Source organism: Zonotrichia albicollis, chromosome 6 (assembly GCF_047830755.1).
Source record: "Zonotrichia albicollis isolate bZonAlb1 chromosome 6, bZonAlb1.hap1, whole genome shotgun sequence".
In the NCBI taxonomy this organism is placed as follows: domain Eukaryota; kingdom Metazoa; phylum Chordata; class Aves; order Passeriformes; family Passerellidae; genus Zonotrichia; species Zonotrichia albicollis.
In genome coordinates, this window is record NC_133824.1 from 52313996 (window position 1) to 52332241 (window position 18246).

Here is an 18246-nt window from a genome sequence, read left to right on the forward strand (position 1 = left end):
CACTGGTTGTTTTCAGGGCAAGTCATTTCCAGCAAATTGTCCAAGCCCTGCCCCTGGCTGGGGTGGTCACTGCAGTCCGGGAGAACCCAACCTGCCCAAGGAAACAAACCAAGCAGAAGGAAGCTGATGGAGACCTGCACCACACGACAAAATTTCTCACACCAAAGTCAGCCAAGAGAAGGGAGTTGGAAACTTCTTTTTAAGCAGAGCATTAGGCCTGAGACTCTCCCTCAATGATAGTGGAAGATCCTAGCTGGAGTCAATAATCAATACTTTTTACAGTGTTAACAAATCAGCAATGTTAACAAATCCTTTATGAAGAGGGAAAACTGTTTAGTTCTTCCATCTCCATGTGAAAAAGAAAAGGGACAAAGTCTGGGAGAGCAGGTATTAGTAACTACCATGATGCCTCAGGTTCAGCTTTTATATTTTTCCCATTCTGTGCTGCTTTAGTGAGTGGGTCTGGGCTTCACATTCAGGGATGGTGAGCTCTGTGCACAGAGCAGGGAGACAAAACAATTCCTGCTCCAGCTGGGCACCAAGGACAAATGATCCCAATCTCAGCCCCAGAGCACAAACCCCGTGGGCTGCAGAGAGAAAAACAAGCAGGGTGGGAGTGCCTGGGCTAAAGCTGGAATGGGACAATGAACTGCAAGGTGCAAATGGAGCAGAGCTGATCCCAGGGAGAGAGCCCGGGAGCGCTCCTGCATTTTGGGGCCATTTTGGTTCATCTTGGGTGCAGCCCTGGCTGGGCTCTGGTGCTGCCCAAGGTGGATCCATGGAGGAGATGCTTTGAATCAATCCCTGCTTTATTCTGTAGCTCTGCCCAGCCCCTGCTCTAGGGCAGCCTGCACAAGGCATCAACCACCATGGAGAGAGAAGAACTTGATGGAAACAACACTGTCCCAAATAAGCAGCTACAAGAATTACTTTTCAATTTGCACTCTTTCACTTAATTTCCCATCAGCTGGAATTTCAGCAATACAGAACACAGTCATACCCTTCAGTGTAACTGCACTACCCTGTTGTACAATGATACACCCATATTTGGAAGTTAAATAGAATAAAATGTGCCACAAATTAAAACTACTTCAAAACCAGAAGATAATTTTTGTAAACAAATTCAGGAGAGAACATGTTTTCCAAAGCTGACAAAGAATCAAGAAATAAGGACTGAAGAACAATAAAATAAAATTTGATTTTGACCTTTTGAAGTACCTACACATATAAGCTTGACTCTTTTATCAAACAGATTTTTCTAAGTACTTCCACACTCAATATATTTATGACGTTTCATAAACATAACTTTATGGATAATAGTTACTGTATTAAAAAATACTTATCCAGAATTTCAAAGGAGAGTCACATTATCTTCAGTTTTTCAGGACTCATTCATTCAAGAAATTCATATCCTTTAGTACCTGCTCACATTTTAGCAGCTAAAATGAACACTAAGAATAGGGCAATGAGAAAAGAGGTTTTCATTGTTTTCACTTTCAATTTTAACAATCCAAGGAATAGATAAAATTGTAGAAGATATTTATTGGCAAGGTTCAGAAGTTACTGTGTGACTAGAAAAAAAAGAGGGTGTGATCTCTAAAAATCCTAGAGTGGATGATACCAATGGAAAAAAACTAACAAAAATCCCCTGATGCCTTAACAAGAATAAAACCCTGTATCACTCAGGCAGCACACTGGAAAGTTATGCCTGGAACATGAGCATTGAAAGGAATGAATTTTTTTAGAAAATACAGAATAAATATAGTAAGGTAGCACTGTAAGTTAATAATGAAAAATAGTATGGTATGACCTAGAGAGTAAAACTCAAAGAGTTAACATACTGAAGGCAATAAAATCTATATCAAAATCTATTTTGATATAAAAATAAGAAATATTTTTAGCACATTTCCATGGCAGAGAGGCCATGGTATGAATAGAAAAGAGTGAATATAAATTCTAAATAAAAAAGGATTAAAAAATATCCATGAAACTAGAAAGTACCCTATCAAGCCATTAAATAGCTTGAAATAATGTGGACCTTTTATGTTCTAACAAGAACAAAAACAGCTGCACTGAGGAATATTACTGTGGTTAAACAATGACGAGCATCTCCCACAAGAGAATTAGTTTAGTCTATAAATTAAATAAAAAGGCTAAAAACAGATATGACTGCTCTTTAAAAATATATGGAGAGGAGGCAGAGCATTTTCAGGCAAATTCTATTAAAAAAGGAAGGAATTGATATTAAAGAGACATGAAAATTTTTTTAATGAAAATTAGGCGAAAGCTTCTAATCATTGGAGCAGTGAAGTTCCCAGACAGCCTTATTGTAGAAAAACAGGGAGCAGAAACCTCAATTTTATTTTAGAAGTTTGATCTAGTAAGTATAATTGTTGTATAATATGGCTCCTGGTTGTTCTACCTTTTTAAATCCTTAATTCAGTCAGGACTTTTCACAAGGGCCTCTGGCAGACAAGTGCAACAGTTACCCCAGCTTTAATGTCCTTGCAGTTATTTGGAATACTTCAAGGCATTTGCTCAATTATCAATAAAGATTGTTGTCAGTTATCTCAGCTACATCAACACTGACAACCTGTTTCCTTTTTTTACAGACTTTGTACTTGACTTTTCTGGGCTTTGGGAGATAAGTGATTAACCACAAAGCATTCAACAGACACTTGGTTATCTATACAAGACTTTCTTCCAGAAAAGTCTGTGCTATTTTCTTTCTTGGCAGGGCAAAACCATGTTACTGAGGGCTTAAACATGGTTAAATTTCTGAGAATTATACAAATTCTTTAAGACTTTAGTGAGGTAATTATCTCCTTTCACCTGGAAAATTAGTCCTCAGACCAAGTTTTGTCCCTTTTAAAGAGTTCTATCAGATCTTCAAGAGTATTTTTCCTGCTATGTGTTCTTGAGGAATGGGTGCAGCAGCTCATTAAATACTTCTTTCTTTTTTCTAACTGGGAAGCACTTTTTCCTTTTTCATGCACCATTTCTACCTTCTACATTTTTAAATGAGTCAAGATCAGCAGTGACCATGGATTGCAGGTAAGTTTTACTGCAAGACCATGCAGCTACACACATTTTAGGACACCTTGTTTAACTATTGCTACCAGCCCAGTCTGGGATGCAGGGCAGAACATGCCATTTCACATGGTTTTTATTTTACCCAATGCATCCACATCCTTTCTTCCAGAACATCCCTATTTTGGGCTACCTGGACAAACGAGGACTGAGAGAATCCTGGTAAATTATAAAATTCCTCTTTCCTCCTGGCAGGCAGTACCTGGACTCTGCTAAATGTGATCCTGGGGAGATGTAACAGGGAAAACACACACACCCAACCATTCTGCCTGGGAAGAGGTGAACATTTGGGTCTCCAAATGGGCAAAGCCAGCTGAAATTCAGCCCTTCTGAGGTGCTTGGGTGATCACACCAGGCTGGGCTAACAACAGCTTGTTCCTGCACCACTGGAGAGTTTTGGAATAAAGTTTGCAACTTGGACTAAGAGGCGAACTCAGGCTTGCAGTTCATTTATAAAGTTATGGATATATAATGCCCATAAATTCTGTTAGTTAGCCCAAAGGAATTTTACTTTTCCTTTGAACAACTGCAGAATACAAACTGGGAAAGCTTCTCACTTACCAATAAATTATCAGAAATAGTTTTTTGAAGACAAGATACACATTTGATAGATTGGAACTGAGGTGACTCAGCTGGATGAAGCAGCTGAGATAGTTCAGGGAAAAAATAACAATGAATAATATTGACAACTGCTTTCTTTGCTACAATGGTAGAAAAATTCGTTTTAAGTCAGTATGTGTGTGTGTGTGTGTGTGTAAAGAAGAGAATCTGCAGAGAAGATTAAGCTGATGAAGAAATACAGATTGTTGACTACACCCAGATAGTGACAGGATACAGGGTTTTGTCACTCTGGACAAAAGAATGCAGCTCATAAATCAGATATGAGCACCACTGGGAGGGGGCAGCAGAAACCTCTCATGTTCTGGACACTTGTTTCACAGCACACAAGTCTGGCAGTGCAGCACTTCACTATTTGCAGCTGTACCAAGCAAAGTGTCTGCTCTATTCCTTAGCATAGGGGTTGTGAAAAAAATTATACAGCAAGAAGAAGAGAAAAGAGAAGGATGGATTTAGTGTTGTTTGCTAGAGAAGGAAGTTTAGAAGTAATTTGTTTCAATGTCCTTAAATGCACCATAAACCGAGAAGACAGTTTTGATTTACATCCCTAACATATTCAAAATAAAACTGAAATAGTTTAATTTTTAAATGGCAATATTTATGTTGCTTATATTGAATTTAAGTAATAAATCAAGGAAAATAATAAACACAGCAAACTGTTAAAAAATAAGAAGAGTACTGTTTTACCAGACACAGATTCTTACAGAGTACAAACAAGTTAAAAGGCTTTGAAAAAATAGACAAATTTTAAAATATATCATATTAGAAAAAATTTTAAAATATATAATAGAAGAAAAATAGTAAAATTTTAAAATTTATAATAATTTTAATAACATTACACTATAAGGTGAAGGATCCTAAATTTGTGTGACAAGTAATAAATCCAGTGCATGCACAATAAACAGGCCTGGTCTTTTTGGATCATTTAGGCAATACTGGAATAAATATTTTAAAAAGTATATGGAAATAAAGCCATAGCATGAAAAAAGCTTCTTGGAGAAATACTCAACATCACAATGTTTCAATTTTACAAACTTAAGGTTAAACCCCTTTAGGTAAAATGTATGCAATTTGAAGAACCCATGCTGAGTATTTCAGGACTTGCTTGTTTAAAACAAGACAAACCAGTCTTTGCAAGTCTGAAACAAGTCAAAGTAAAAAGAGAATAAAGCAAATAAAACTTTGATTTTCATCTTTTTGGCTATTTTTTTCCCCCTTACATTCAGCTTCTAAGCCAGTAAATAATTACCTTTGAGAGGGTCTAACAATTAAAGAATAACATTGATTAATTAGGAAAGAATGTGAGGAATACCAATCAATCCTAAAGACAGCTTTCCTTCTCCCACCTCAATCCCTTTGAGGAACAATGACTTTTTCTACCCTGTTTGGACGCCTTTAAAAAACATTGATATTCTTGAGCATTGACAGCAAAGGCTCTTGGTGAGCTTTGTTTGGGGAGGAGTGGGTGGCTGCTGGGAGAACAGATAGGATGTCAGGTGAAGATGGAATGCTGTGCCCTCTCCGACCAGCTGAAGGCTCTGCATGATTGTTTCCTTACAAATAAATACCTGTGGGTGTTGAAACAGCTCAGGGAATCTATCAAACAACACCCCTTCACTCTGCTGCTGCAACTCCAGAAAATTTATTCTCCTTTCAAAAGAATCTTGGCAGTAGTACCTGTAGGTGGTTGAGTAATTTAGAGGAAATCTGTCAAATCTACTTCCACTGACTTTAGCAATAGAATTCCCTAATTACTTTCAAAGTTGCTAAATGCAACAATTTATTTTCAGAATAGTCAGAAAGTTCTGAGCTTCTATTTTTTTTTTTTTTATTTTATCAACTTTTTAATAGGCTTAGTGGAAGAACTAGCTCAAAGAGTACATCTTATAATCCTGCAGCATTTCATTTAACTCTCAAAAAGGAAAAAAATGTCAGTGCTGTACACTGGTGGCAGCCAGGACTCTTCTGCAAATCTAATCCCACTTGACATAGGTGGATATTTAGCTGTTTTCTTACTGAGCTTGAAGAGGAGATATCTGAAACTAATCTTTATTCAAGTCTGTGTAGTACTATGTGGATTATTTACAGATTTTTTTTATGAACAATATAAGTGAAAACCTCTTTGCTTAACCAATAATTCTTAGTTGGGAATAACAGAACGATATTGAAAGCTCAGAAATTTGTTATAAACCCACTTACACCAGCAGAATGTGTTAGTGCCCCTAGACACAGGCACACATTCCATTTCCTCTGTTTAACAACTTTACCAGCTGAAGTGATTGAGGGTACATTTATTCACTCTCAAATGTGACACAGTTTGACCTTGCACAATCCCCAAAGAAGGCTAAATAGGCTGGGATTAACTGAAATAATCTCAGTGTGCCAATATCTACCTCAGATTGATAAAATACAGGAATGTTGGTCTCTGTCTGACACATTGTTAGAACTTGGTTCCAGCTGATCAGAATTATTTTTATGCCATCAAACACTGTTAGCCTGGACTAAGTGTTAAGACTTCCCAGTGTGTGAATTCTAAAAGCTAAAAAACAAAAGAGTGAAATCCATATTTCAGTGCAGAGACACATTACTTGCACAGGTGTTTGGTGGCAGTCCAGCGACAAAATGGATAATAAAATGGAAAGTAACAAATTCCTTTTGCCTCCCTGTCATCAACAAAGAATCCATGTCCTGTTTGGACTCACCTGATTTTGCAGAAGGCACCTCAGGACACAACTTATTCAAAAGGTGAACAGGTCTGTGGTCAATGAGGCTGAATCAAACCTGATTGGTAAATACAGTGGACAAAGATGTTGGACCCTGCTATAATTAAAACTTCATTAGTCCCAAAAGGTGCCTTAATTTCTAATTTGCAGAAGAATATCATCCCCCATCTATGCTCTTTTGACTAATATGTGATTGTTTAGCATGAACCATATTTCTCTAGCAAACATTCATGTTCAAACAGGCAGAAAGAAAAAACAATGCCAGTTCATGGTGAAAAACAATCCAGAAATTACATTCTCAGAGTATTCATTTAACTCCTCAGCACAATTTCAGGCAGATTTCCACCATTTACTGTCCTGTATTTATGATCTGTGCAGAAGGAATTAACAATGAAATGCTGATGACAAAGCACAGGACAGGGTTAGCAGAATGCCTCATCAGGAAATGGCCCATGAGTGGCCACCAAACTTAAAATAAGGCTCTGATACTCAGAAGACAAATTGTTTATAAATTACAGACCAAATTGAAGCAAAGCCAGAGGCAGCATCATTCTGGCTGCTTATAAAAAGGAAAATATTTATTTAGTTACTCTCTTAAACATTCTGTATCTGTGCAGCTACTCATCTTAGAATTGTCTATACAAAGATGGTTTAAATTACCAGTCTCCAACAACCTCAAGCACTTCTTTTTACTGAAATAAAACACTTAGACTGCTGAACTAGATAAACCCATACTCCATGCTGCTAGACAGAACTGTTGGTTCTACATCTTTTAAAAACACTTTTCAGAAGAATTTAGGGTTTCCATTCATTTCCCTGTGAAACACAAGCCTCTCTAGATCTAAATAAAGTTTAATTTATTCAAAATGAAATATGCCTCTTTGTAGCTTCTATCAATCAGGTGCCGCCCATATTAAAAGGGTAGAACCCCCTCTATTTAACATATCAAAATAATTTTCTCCCAAGATAAATAGCTCAGAGACAATTCCCCCGCAATGTTTATGAACAGTCAGCAGGAGCCATTTATGGTCTCATAATGCATAAATCAACTGCAGGAACCCTTGGTCAGAACGTGCAACACCACAATATCAACTCCCTGGGATTACAAAGCTTCCCTCTTCCCCTTTTACAGGTGTCAAACCATGGCAGTGATTTTTGGTAGTAGCTGGCAACAACTTCATCTATTTAAGTGATAATTATTCCTTAGATGCATTTAAACCTTAGCTTGGAATGCGGGGAATCATGTCCTTAACACAGTATTTAATGAAAAAGCATAAAAATAATTGAAATTCTCTTCCTTTCCCTGCCCTACACAATTTTTTTGGCAAGGCAAAAGAACTAATCCATACAGATAGACACACATGCCACAAAGTGATGGAAACAAACAAGGCCTGGAAGCATCAATGTTTGTTTTTTCACCGGGGCTTTTGCTCTCAGAATAATTACCTATGCACAAACTCTAGATGGCAACATTGCACTTACTGTATTACTAAAACAAAATGTCACACTGAGTCCCTACATATCCTCTTTATCAACATTTTATGTGCCACAGATCTATAGCCTCTTATTATAAGTGTAATGAAGCAGAAGTTATTGAAGCATTTTATTGATTGCTCAGATCACAAGTTTACTGTCATACTGAATTGGCACCTTACTTGCTGAAGCAAACTGCTGACACCTTTTTAAAAAAGTGACAACTACATCTATTTCATGACCAGAAATCCATTTTCATCTCTATCAAGACAAGAATGCAATTTTCACTTCATTTAACTGATGTTAGGCCTGCTCAAGGCATGACACTTGGAAAAAGACACAAGTTTAAGGTTCTTAAAATACTTCTGGTAACTAGAATGCAGCTAAGCTGTGGGAAAAAATCTCAAGCCTCACTCAAATCTATAAACAGCCCAACATTCTAAGAATCACTTAGCTGAACTATCAAGAGGGCAGCTTTCTATTTCAAAATTACCAAAACACTATTTTTATATTATTTTAATAGGAAGCCAGGGTGAAATATTACAGTTTTCATACTGAATCCTGCTCTACACAAATTTCACTTTAACACAGGATTATTTTGCCCCCTCCACACAGGGCAAACAGACACAAGAAAATCTATTTTTCTGTGACCTCTAAAGAAGGAAATAAAGATACTTAACATCTCTTCAAGAGCATGAGTCAGTGTCATACAAAATTAGAAAAAGAGAAGCTTCATGGAAGAGGAAACAAAAATAATTTAGGTCTACAAAAAGGAGGGGGGATGTTAATGAACAGAGGCTGTGATATTCGAGTTATTTTACGAATATATTCTTTCATAACCCGTAAAAACACAAATACAAAACTGTGTCGATTCAGAAAGCAAGTTAAAAATTTTGATGGAGTTCTTGTTTCCTTCAAATAACAGCTAATAATTATTATGCTGAGTTTATCCCAATATAATCTGATTTTCTGAAAAAGGCATTACAAACAGCATTACAAAAATTTTGATATAAATTTCTGATAACTCTGTGAACAAGTGTGGATATAGAAATTATAGGAAAAACATACAGTTTAAAAATACTTGGTAGTAGTGTATAATTTTATCAGTTTCTGCCAGGCAAACCCCCTGAAAATTATTATATCTACAAACTAGTTTGCATTTTATTCATATGAGGGGAAAAGAAAACAAATAAGTAATTAAAATTCTTACTGAACAATGTAATTACTGCAATCTGTGAAAACCAACTGAATAGTAGTGATAAATATGTTTCTTATAAAGCACAAAAAATGAAAAGTTACGGAACAAAGCTTTTGTTTGTATCTCACAGAGGTATTCAGCTTCCAGAACTTGAGTCAGCAGTTTCAAAAGAGTAACACAAGAAAATAGAAGAAATACAGACTTTCTTTTTTCCTTTGTTCTGCTGCTGGCAGTATTTCAATTCTTTTTTTTTAAATCAGTAATATTTTTTGCAGATCTGCACAGCAAAATGAGGAAAGCCTCCTAAATTATGATGTTTATTCACGTGGCTTAGAAAAAATTTTGGATATTCAGATTGAAGCAGTGCATTAAAGCTTGTTTACCCATAGCCAAACCAGCACATAACAGAATCAAGTCAATAATTTTATTCCCTTTTGTTTCCTTGTGGGTATTTTGCATACTAGCTCCATTACTTTAATGCAATGTAATTTGCTGTGCTTCCAATGATTAATTACTATTACTGTAAGTTCTGCTAGATCAAGCTAATGAACATTCAGCACAGTTTCCTGTCACTTCTCATCCCAGCTCAGTCCCCTCTTCCCCACACATATCACCAAAAATAAAAGCACACAGAGTAAAACCTCAGGAGCAGCTGTGTCTGTTAACCACCACATCCACATTTTGATAAACCCTTGTGAGTGCTCAAAGCCATCTAAATACTGATAGTGTTAGCATTCAAAAACACATAATCACAGGGAATTATATGCGGTGCTTTTTATTAAGAGCTCTGGGAATCGGGGTATATTCAACCCAAATCTGACTCCGGCCGTACATCCGAAATGATCGTGTTTTATACTCTATCGTTACATAACTTTCATGTTAATTATTAAACATATATTGTTCTATTGTATACACAAATTTAGCCCCTCTCTGAATTTCCAGCATAGTTTCTCACTATTCTTCTTATGGTTATATAATAATTACATTTAATTACTAAACAATCATCACATCTAACAATTATATAATTTATCATACTGCTTACGCAGGTGCAGTTGATCTGGGAATGCACAAAGCCTAACATTTCAGATTCTATCTTTAACTTTTTCCAGGGTTCCACTATCAATAGAAACTTGGGATTCTCAAATACTTCTACACCTACATCTTCCAGAGTGAACTCTCACTGTGGCAGGGAGATGTTCCTTCATTTACCTGCTCACAATTAATATTATTTAGCACGGGCCAGACCGGCAGCGCAACCCCAAATGAAGGAAACGTTTAAAAACCATTAATATCATTTTAAAAGGTATTTGAGCCCTCTCTTTTGGCCTCTGTTTGGCTGCGGCGGGCCGGTGAGTGACAGCTTCCCTGCTTGAAGCGCGCAGAAAGCACAGCCTTCCTCATTCACTGTCAGCTCCGGGGCCTTTTCACACGTCCCCTCCGCAGCAGTGTTTGTCCCCAAACACTGGGGCCCGGCACAATGGCATTCCTGCCCCGACAGCCCCGCTGCTGACGGGAATGCTAATGAGGGGAGCATCCCCCATCCCTCCCTGCGCCGCCTGCAGCCCCAGCCCTGCCGCTCCCATTGTTGCACCGCGCAGCTCGCTCGCGTTTACTTGGGAACAGGGTTTTTGGGGGTTTTTTTGGGTCCTCTGAAAGTATTTTTAGTAAGTGTTGTAGAGGCTTGGCAGGAAAAAAAATAAAAAGTTTTTTGGAAAAAGTCCCATGTGCTTTCCTCCAACTGCGTGCATTACATATAGAAGTGATTATATTATGTAAATAATTTTATAACTATATACATATTATACATATAAAATTAACTGCTTTTATGATCTAACAGAGTTATATAATTATATATGATATATAGAAAATTAACTGGTTTTATTAAATAAAATAATAATATAATTATACCTAATATTTATAAAATTAACTCCTTTTATGATATGTATAATATTATAATTATATATATAAAATTGACTGCTTTTATGATATATATAAGAATATATAAAATATGTAAAATAGACTGCTTTTATGATATATCAGAGTTATATAATTATATATATAACATATAGAAAATTAACTGCTTTTATTAAATAACATAATAATATAATTATATCTATTATATATAAAATTAACTCCTTTTATGATATGTATAATATTATAATTATATATATAAAATTAACTGTTTTTATTATATATATAATATATAAAATATGTAAAATAGATTGCTTTTACGATATTAAAGAACTATATAATTATATAAGATATATAGAAAATTAACTGGTTTTATGATATAAAATAATCATACAATTATATCTAATATATATCAAATTGACTCCTTTTATGATTCAAAATAATATTATAAATATATATGCAAAATATACTGCTTTTATGATATAAAATGGCAATATAAGTATATATAATATATAGAAAATGTACTGCTTTTATGATTTAATATATTATAATCATATACATAATGTACTGCTTTCATGATATAAAATAATATCATGATATCTACTATATATAAAATTAACTCCTTTTATGATTCAATATAATATTATCATTATATATAGAAAACGAACTGCTTTTATGATATATATAATATAATCATATATAAAATATGTAAAATTTATTGCTTTTATGATATTAAAGAATTATGTAATTATACATGATATATAGAAATTGTACCACTTTTATGATTTAATATATTATAATCATATATATTAAAATGTACTTATTTCATGATATAAAATCACACATATACTATATAGATACATATATAGTATATCTACATATATATACTGTATAAAATGGAATCATTTATAGTATATATTCATATATAATATATATAAAATGTACTGCTTTATGATATAAAATATTTATATAATTATATGTAATATATATCACATTAGCTGCTTTTATCATATGTAATAATTATATGATTATATATAACACTATATATAACACTAACTGCTTTTATGATATAAAATAACTATATAATTACATATACTATATATAAAATTGCCTGCTTTTATATAAAATTACCTGATTTAACCCCCAGATATATTTGGGGACCCCAGAAATTCCAACAGATGCCTACACAGTATGTTTAAAACAGCAAGGCAAAAGGCTGACCTCTGCAAAATTCATAGTGGAAGAATTCTAACAGAAGTGGTGGCTAATTTTTTTTTTGTTTTTTCGGTATTAGCTGCATTTTACCCTCCCAGAATTCATGACATTAAAATGTCAACATAAGCTTTGTGACAATTTAGGAAAGCTTATGGCTCATTATAGAAATATGCAGTTCTAGAAAGGAAAATATAGAGGATTTATGCAGTATAGTGTTTGTGCTTTTTTTTTTTTTTAAAACTTTCTCACTGATTTAAAGAAAAAACCAAACCAGTTCCCAGCACTCAAGTGTTCCCTGAGTTGCACCTGGTTTATTTTGCCTGCATTAATGTCAGGGAACACTTGGAAGCTCTCCCTGTCTCCTGTGAGAGGCTCCAAATGCCCCAGCAAAGGGGCAGGGGCTCCTCACCCTGCCCTTCCCTGGGGCAAGAGGCAGCTCTGATATAAAGACAACGCTTTTTTAAGTCAATACATGCATTTTTGACTGAAATCCAGGTGGACTTAACAGAAATACATGTGTTATAGAATTATGCATATTAGCATATTATTATTTGTATGTGCTACTTGATTTCTGCAGGCAGACAAGTGCCTCAGCAGAGTGATAGTGAATCAAAGAATAGAACTGCTTTAAAATCTGCTTTGCCCTTTGATTTACATGAAAAGACAAAGTAAACACAAATAATTCGGGTGTCCAAAGAGCACAGAGACAAATGGAAATGGAGCAAATCTATTTGATGCTGGCAGGCAGTGGCTGGATGTTATATTGGTGTGAATTCTGTGTGCAGCCACCACAGCACTGCCCTGCCAGGCCTCAGCACAACAGGACAAAGTCTGAATATTTTCCTTGAATGTCCTGGTTTGTTTTTAATGTGCCTCTAACCTTGGGTCTCTCTCACAGCACAATGTGCTCGTTACAAAAAAAAACTTTATTCAGACAAGGTCAACATAAACAAAAAGGTGTAAGAGCACAGTGAAAAGAATTGCTATACCTACAGCTGAAAAAAACCTCATTTGCCATAATGACTTCATTTATGCTCAGTACTAACACAACTTCAGTGAGAAAATGGCTGGAAAAATTAACAGAGAGACACTTTACACTGAATTATATGTTGTATCTTATCTTTAAAGTAATATAACTCAACACAAGATTTTGGCACATTAACTGCACGAAACATTTAACATCCTTGTGCTGTAAAATTTTCATTTGACCACTTAATTCAGTTTGAAATGTTTATTAAAATATTTTCATCTAAGATGTTTCTAGACTGTCATAGCTATACTGACATTTATCCTCATAATTTGGACTCCTAAATGTTACAAATGTCCAAGCTGATTATATAAGCATATACCTATATGCAAGGCTTTCATTATGAACAATCATTTGTAATCAGAAGAGATTGGAAATCCACTAAAATGGTTTAATTTTTCTTGTCATGTACAATTTCCTACTGAACACTGACAGATAATCACCAGAGGAATGGTTAGCATAGAGCTAATTTACTGAAGTGCCTTTATATATGTTTTAAAGAAAGAAGTGAAAAGTAGTCAATAAATGACTTTCATGTGAATTTATATTTAGAAACTGTTGTCTTTTTTGTTCAACTAATTGTCATTCTACTTGCTAAATACTTGTTTGCATTATATATATTTGTATTTATTTAGGAGTTAATGTTATGTTTTAAGGCATTGGAAAGTAGTAGATTTCAGTTTTGTGACTTTTGTGACCGGCAACTTCGTCTTAAAAGGTTAGAACTATCAACAAAATGTGTCAAGATATTTGCCACTTTTTAATATGCTGCCTAAGACACATTCTGAACAAGTTTTTCCCCTTTCTTGTTTCTGTTTCACACGCCCTCTCATTTTTGGTTTTTTGTTTGATTTTTCCTGGCTGAGCACTGTTAGTTCTGGAGAGGAGCAGGTCTGGTTTCTCTGTGTTATACTGCCTAAGACACATTCTGAACAAGTTTTTTTCCCCTTTCTTGTTTCTCTTTCACACACCCTCTCATTTTTGGTTTTTTGTTTGATTTTTCCTGGCTGAGCACTGTTAGTTCTGGAGAGGAGCAGGTCTGGTTTCTCTGTGCGGACCTGGCAGCAGGAGGTGCTGTATAAACAGAGTGAGTGACACCGTGCCTGCTCCTCTCCTCCCCCTTCCTTCCTCCAGCCTGGAGCTGCTCATCCTCAATCCTGGGGCCAGCAGCACTTGGGAATCTCAGCCTCCCCACTGCCTGCTGCATTTCATTCTTGCCTTCAAAACCTTTTTGGCTCCTATTTTCACCTAGTCCTTAAAAATACGCACATTCCTAAGCACGTAAATGAAATTATGTTGCTGTGCTCAGCGAGATCAATGTTTTCTCACTTATGTTTGCTAAAATTTCAGTAATAAAAAATTGCTCCTAAACTGTCAGACAGGATAGTGAGTATCTGTTTTCCACTGCTTTTTCTAATTGAAAATGCACCTCTGGTATGTTTGTTTGATGGCATACATATAGAAATTAAAATAATGAGGTTTTAAAATACGATACATTGATTGAATTTTTCATGACACTGTGCCAGCTGTACTTAGAATCATTTTATTTATTTATAACATGTTTCAACTGAATCATTATTTAAGTTAGTTCAGAGCAGGAAGACTTTTGAGACAACTAAAAGCTGTCTGTGCAGAACAGCAGTGAGAGCTGATGGCTTTAGAGAATTTCTACACAGGGATTTCCATCAGGGAATTCCACACAGAATTTCCATCCCGGCTCAGCAAAAATACAACCCGTGCCATCCCACACCACCAGAGAGAGACAGACACAATTAACTCCTCTACTGTGGGCTCTGCAATCACAGGACAAGCATTTCCTTCTCCTAACAGGCACTGCAGCCTCTCCAGCATGTGGCACAGCTGGTTTTACACAATCAGTACATTTGAAAAGAAAAACAGACAAGCAGACTTGTAAAGAGTGGGGCAACTCACCTGTTTGCAACACTTTGCAGGATTTACTCGTTGGTGCAGGGCCAATAGAACTCCTTGGATGTAAATCTCTGCTCCTGAGAGGCTGAAACCTTTTCTCTCAAAGACCCAAACAGGTCCACACAAAGGTCTGATGACATTTTGCAGGCATCTGTCAAAAGCAGAGGAGCTATGCAAAGAAAAGAAGAAAAAGAGAATAAAACCCCCACCAAACAAGCAGCAGAAAATGCATTCTTTTGACCCAACTGAAATATACAGCCTCTAACACAGCCTCGGCACCAGAACTAACTCTTAATATCTATTATTTATATCTGACCTGGGTTAAGTCTTGGAAAAGCAACTCCTGCATTTCTAGTGGCCACCATGAAGGAGGTATTTATGTGCAGACACCCCCAGGAAAGGCTGAGCACACCTGAGTAGCTCTGAAGTGTGCCTAACTAGCTGTCGTGGTGTGCACTGATTGCCTTATCTTCTCATTTATCACAGATGAGTTGGAACCAACCTTGCTGAAACCCACTTGCTTTGTCCTGATCAAATTGCAAGATCCATGTTGTTTCTGTACACAGTTTGCTGTTCAGGGGCTGACACACACCCACAATATTGCAAAGGTAACGTTCATAAAATAGAATCAAAGCTCTCAGAAGCTGTTTTAGTATAAACTCCTCTCTGCCACCACCTAAAAACCGACTTCTAACAAATCAAACTGCTCAGCGTGGCTGGTTAATAACAAGAAAGGTCAAATGAAAAGAGAAATAAAATTGATTTATGGCAACGCTCTCACCAAGATCTTTTCCTTGCTGCTCTTAGATTTCCAGTCACTGCAAAGGTTGAAAGGATTCTCTCAAAGGGGCCTAATGGCAATATGTGAGATAAATAAGGAATTGTTATTTTGGCTTCAGGCATCACTAATGTGCACGTGCTCTGCACACATTTCTCTGTAAAATATGCAGGCCTTCCTTATACAGCAAAATAAAATAACATTAAGCAACACTTCAGGGGAGGGGAAGGAACCACCAAAATCTGATTTTATGAGCAATAAAATGAAATAAATTCATATAAAGCACATGAACAATGCAAACAAAATTATATGTATATAATTTCCCCATCTAGTCAATGTGCGGACATAAAGATTCACATTAGCTGTGCTGGTATAAAAAGTGGATTTCCTAGGAACATAAAGACTGACAAAGAACTGCAGATTTTGTCAGACAAAATACCAGAGGAGGTGAATTCTATATTTTGTTAGAGTAGGAGATGTGCTCCATTTAGGTATAGCAAATATGAAGCCTCAATAGCTATTCACTCAGCTGTGAGAGCAGAGCCTGAACCAAGGCCTCAGTTAAGGAACTTTCATATGCAAGTTCTTTAATAACTGCAGACTTTTGGACAGACAAAGAAGGAGCATCTCATATGGTTAAATTTGTCTTCAAGGATAAAGAAACAGGTAATGATGCAACAGACTGTATTTTGCCTCTGCTACAGTCAACGTATTTCAGGAATTATTTAAGCACATGGTTAAGCAAAAAGTGTTGATTTTTGTGAAAGGCATTACTTTTTTTAAAATGATGTTAAAGTCCAGGTCTTCTGATTTCCACAATTTCATAATAAAATTTGATCATCTAGTCAGTAATTGCATATATTCTCATACAAATATACCTGAGAGCTTCCATATCATACACTTGCCTTTTATCTAAAGGGAGACCAGATTTGAAATAAGACAGAAGATTCATTGAACAGGTTAATATGGATATTAACCTACTCTAATGATTATCTCATTTAGTATTAAAGAGCAATACTGCAAGACTTTTAAAAAATATTTCATCAAAGCAAATATCCCAAACCAGAACATATACACAACAGACTATTAAATACTTGCTTTTAAAACCTGATTTCTCAGGATATGGCCATGCAATTGAACATGAGCAAAAATTATCTCAAGATGACAACAAGTGAATAATAGTTTTTCAGACTATTCTATAATATACTATTCTATTAATACACATTAATAGACTATTCTAATAATACACTTCTCATTCATGGGAGCCAGACATTAAATTAAGTAGATTAGGTGAGATAATGAATGAGATTTGACCAGGAACACTGGTAGGGGTGAATTTACTTCAGTAAACAGCATCAGAATAAAATCTATGTTCCATGTTATGTGATAAGAAGTGGTTATAGTATTTCTTGGTTTAAACAAAATAAAAGGATGAAGATCTAATCCCAGTGATGTCTTTGGAAGGTTTGCAAATAACTGAAGTGAACTTGGTTTTTATTCAGTTCCTTTTAGCTCAGCTACCATAGGATAGACTTCACAGAAATTAACATAAAAACAAGTAGCACTGATTTTCTGAGTGCAAACTGGAACATAGCTGTGGAAAAATGTTTGTGTACTGGCACTGACTGTTACATTTGAAACACCAATTATAATACTTACAATACTTTCGTTTTACCACAAATTATTTGAATATCAGTGTAATGCACCAGTGTTGGCTCACTTTTTCTGAAGGACCAGAGAGGGAGAGAGACAAGATCTGCTGGGGTAGCTTGGAATTTAAAGATTCAAAGGGTCACCTCTTTCAGACACAACTAGCACCCAAATTACTCAGCAACACTGACTATCAGACCCAACTAATTTTCTATAAGCAATAAACATTTCCTTAAACTTCACTGACTTTATCCACAATGGTATTTACTTCATGCCACACTCAACCTTATTGCTTCCAGATTCATAGTCTCAAAGTGCTTGTATTCTTGCTTCCCCCCCCATTCTTAATAATCAAAATATCAATGATATTAAGTTATTAAGTATCCAATGCAGTACAAAAACATGTGCCCAGAAAGGATAAAGGTAGAACAAGAAAGCAATCACTTCAGAAGAGTACACTTTCACTGAGACATTCCATACCTTTATTCTGTATGGTGATTCCAGAAGATGCCCAACACATAAAGTCCTCAAGATAGATTTAAAAAAAAAAAAAAAAACCTCAGTTTTTCAAAAATTCTCCCTACTTTAAGAACATTTCTGTTGTTCTTATTTGGAGTTGATGTAGGTATGCGAG

The 18246-nt window shown here is 35.6% G+C and overlaps 1 long non-coding RNA gene across 1 annotated transcript in view; it reads right to left on the reverse strand.

The window, feature by feature from the left end:
* LOC102068464 (uncharacterized) overlaps nucleotides 1-15636 on the reverse strand; it is a 29013-nt gene extending 13377 nt beyond the window's left edge. The window contains exons 1-2 of the long non-coding RNA XR_271416.2: nucleotides 15501-15636; nucleotides 15188-15353 (exon numbers count right to left, since the gene is read on the reverse strand). This is a non-coding gene — a long non-coding RNA (uncharacterized LOC102068464). The remainder of the gene's footprint in view (nucleotides 1-15187; nucleotides 15354-15500) is intronic.
* Between the last annotated feature and the right edge of the window lie 2610 nt (nucleotides 15637-18246).